The sequence below is a fragment of the Cuculus canorus genome, chromosome 1 (genome assembly GCF_017976375.1).
Source record: "Cuculus canorus isolate bCucCan1 chromosome 1, bCucCan1.pri, whole genome shotgun sequence".
NCBI lineage: Eukaryota > Metazoa > Chordata > Aves > Cuculiformes > Cuculidae > Cuculus > Cuculus canorus.
The window spans coordinates 69,035,179-69,039,356 of NC_071401.1; positions in this window are offsets into that span (position 1 = coordinate 69,035,179).

A 4,178-nucleotide genomic window follows, 5' to 3' on the forward strand; every position below is an offset into this window, starting at 1 on the left:
TGATTAAAGGAAGTGATAGTGGGTAGAACCACTCTGAAGTGCTTGTAGGCTCTGTTAGTGGCTGGAACCAGTCTGTCAATGCACGCCTGAGGCTCCTATACATCCTCATGCCTTTCTCTCGAATGGCTCAAGGGAAAGATTTTGGAACAAGGAAATCGGTGTTAAAAAAAAATCTGTCTAAGCTGTTATTGATTGAAAGCTTGTGCTTTGCTATATCTTACTATTTAATGAAATATTCTGCCTTCCTAGAGCAAAATGCTGTTTTTTGTCACCAAAAGGCAGGTTCCAGAAAATAACCACGCAGCCAGAATGCAAAGACTTCTTCACACAGGGTACTGGGCTGCCTTGTGGGATGGATCATCTAAGCTTGTGCTCAAACCATAACAAGCAGAAACATTTGAATCAGCACTGTCATGAAATGCAGCAATTCACACACAGCCAAGGTTTTTTCTCGTGTTTTGTCTGGAAGTCAAACATTTCCATGAAAATACCCCTAAACCCTTTTCATTTCTTTACATTTTGATTGATAAAAGAGCTTGTTTACTGGCCAGCCTTAGGGAGGACCATCTTGCAGAAGGCAACAGCTCCAGCACAGGGGTGTTTAGCAAAGGTTAGAAGGCAGAAGGGATGGTGTGTTTCAGAAGGCAGTGGTCATAAGCATCAGACCAGGAGTTACAGGAAGGAATCTTAGGAATGTTGCACAGAGCGGGAAGCCCAGAGACTGGCCTCACAAGGGAGGGAAGGCAGAATCATTTAATGTGTGGTTCTTAGCAGAGCTAAAAGGAACTGGCGAAGGGAGCCTTTGAGAGTTTTGGAGAAGGGAATGACAGACTTCATGAAGAATGAACATTCTCATTTCTATGAGAATAGGCATGATGTCTTTTTAAAACTATAGGTGTGAAAGAGACTGAGAAAATCAAGGTAAAGCTACCAAATGAAAAAAAACCCCAAACTGAATTCTTCTCACCATTCCTCTGTGGCATCATTAATAGGATTTTTCTCCTTTTCTTTACCACCTGTCTTGATGAAATATCTGCAAAATACAGCTGAGACTACTACCACCTCAGTTCAGTGGAAATTGCTCAGTGTGTTCAGACATTGCTAAGATAAAATGGACATACAAGCAGACCATCTGATCGCATTAGGCTTGGTTCCTTCAGTCCACGGGCTAGTAGCAAACCTGTACTGTTCACTTGAATAGGTGGCCCCCACTGCATCTTCCACTGGAGTATGTCTTGCTTTGTGGATGCTGAGAAGTCAAACCAGGTCACAGTCTCTTGAGGCCATAATTTAAAAGTCTTTTTTACAAAGGGTGTAGAGAGGCAGGGAAAGGCCATGCATTGTTCAGGAGGAAATTGAGGGAATTAATATCCCTTACACTCCTGCTGTGACTGCTGTGTCACAATATGAGAAATGTTTTGGTGTGCGATACTCAGTTTTACAAATGTGAACCCATAAGTAGACCAAAATAATCAGAAATGGAAGCTTACCTAAAATACTTAAAAGTGCACAGTGTTGCTACTAAAAATGTGCTTTTTAAAATTTTCGTAGCAGTAACACAAAAGTCTTGCCCAGCATTAAACACCTGCAGATAGCAACACCTGCATAATCTCAGTAATTATGCAAAGAACATTCTAATGAAGTAAACGCAATTTAGCTTTCCTCCATCCTTTCCCCCAGCTAGAATCTTGGTGCTAATAAAAAAATCCTATATGTGTTTATTTTAAAAAAGAGAAATGTTGGCAAAAATAGTTAAACCAAACGAAAAATAAGAACTGAAAGTACAGCTCCACTGACTTAATGGCCTTATACCCTTCTTTGGTGCCAATAAAGGACTGTTGGTAAAAATTCTGGGCTGGTTTACAAAAGAAGTGGGATTTATTAGTTTTTTCTGTCCAGGTGAATCCATGCCTAAACAATTCTTCACAAGTCCACGTGAAGACTTTGATTTTGAACCACAAAAGCTGGAAAATTCAGTGCATAGCAGTAGAAAAAGAGTGGATTTGATCCCTTCAAAACCTCGCAAACATGGGATTTGCCCAGAATCCACCTTCTTCCAGAGACAATGGCAAATTTGACTTTTCACTCTGAGGTCTGGAATGTAATATATGTGTTAGGATACACATATGTCTCAGATAAGAAGTTTCCTGGCAGAAAACCTAGGCTTAGTCTGGTACTTATGGGAATACTTATAGTATTCAATTTTAGGAATGGTTGGACTTGATGACCCAGTGAGTCCCTTCCAACCTAGTGATTCTATGATTCTAAAAGTCTACATGATCTAGGTAACTCTTCTTCCAGAAATGCTTTCTGATGTTCCTGCTAGTGTGGAACATCTTCCTTAACACAGCAAGTACCAAACCTGAGAACAAAGTGTAAGATAGAAAAGAGTAATGTTTAAAATTATTTCTAAACTACTTAAATAGCCCGTATAGCAAAGATGTTCACAAAATGATTTCTCTAGCTTGGATACACTTCAGCAGAACTCAGTGAACTTTAATAAATTGGAAATTCAGTTGTCCATGGTCCAAACCAGAGAAAGCTGCCCTCTGTCTCTTCAAGGAGTAAAAATTACTGTCTTGTTTGATGGGTTTTGGCTACACACTGACTGTAACCACACCTGCTGTTGCCATGTGAGCAGACTGAGAGGTGAAAGGAGGATGTTGTTCCACGTCTTCCTCTCCCAACAGCCCCACGCCCAGGGAGGAGCTGTGTCAGAGAGGGACTGAGAGGCAGTATTTCTCCAGCATTTAATACCAGTAACAGAAAAGAAAGGGAGGTTCAAGATGGTCAGCTTTGGGCAGCTTGACCCTATGCTGTTACATCTCAGCCTGCAACACATGCAAAACCCACACTGTTCATTCTGAGGGTTATGTAAGTTCAGCCAAATATGCATTTTACTGGTAAGAGGGGAAATTCTAGATTAGATCATTCTCACTCTGCACATCCAAAAATAATAGGGGCACCACTCCTCAATAGTGGCAAATTGCAGCTTCTTATTATTTCTGTTTACAACTTTAGCTTGGCACTCTCCAGACAGCATGTTCCTGCCTTTGTTTTCATTTGCTTTGTTTTCTTTTATTCAGATTTTGTTCATTTGTCTTTTGCTTAGGACAGACTCTGAGCTCTCTTTTACAATTGGGCTGAGTGGATGTTGATACACTCTGTGGGCCAGATTATGTCATTTTCTCAGTTGGAAGTAGTCATAATTCAAGATCTGGTGACAGGTTGGTGTCTCAGAAATGCAGGGTCACAATATAGACTTCCAGTATTTTTTGTTTCCCATTCAGACCTTTACCAGTACAAAAAAAATCACTCACAGGTCTGTGTTGTCAAATACCCTCTAAATTTACATGATGATATTTTAATTTACTTTTTATTTGCTAGTTAAAAATGTCACCTTCTGTGATTTATGTTCACCAGCAACCTTTAAATATATCATAGCAAGGATTTATCAACATTTTCAAAAATTCCCTAATGGAAGCAAAGTTTTTTGTGAAGAATTAGGAATTACACCAATCTCTGTCACATCAGGCAATGCTAATAAATTTTGCATCCAGGCATATTTACCACTTCTTTAGTTTGTAAATAATTATCATGTTCCTTAATGGGGCAGAGTTGATAATAACAATAAAAAAGAAAAATATACCTAAATAGCTCTCCAGAAGATGACTAAACAGAACTGAACACTTTGTTCCAGTATGCAGGATTTTGTCAGATATTACCAAGCAGTGAACGAACATTCAGCTTTGAGAGGGCCACAAAAAAAAAAAAAAATTATTAGGAATACTTTTAATGATTAACTTCCAGTGTGCGGATGTTGTAGCAATGTAGCGTGCCCTTGGTGCAGTGCCCTCAATTTCAGCTGCTGCTTTTCTTCTGTCCATCCACATGTAATGTTTCTGCACACAGCAGAGCCCAGTATTAGCCAAGTTCAAAGGAGAGTAGCTATAAATTAAGACTCTTATGCTTTCATTTGTTAGTCATCAAGATGAAATTAAGCACAAGAAAAAAATTGCTCAGAGGTCTCGCTCTGACTTGACATGCCTTAAAATTAGGTACTGGAGTGAGACAGACCCCATGGGCAGTGCTGCTGCCCTGCTAGACTGTTTCCATCATTGATGGAGAGTCATAGGCAAACCAAAAGGGAAATCAGCCAGCATAAGGTCCAAACGTCT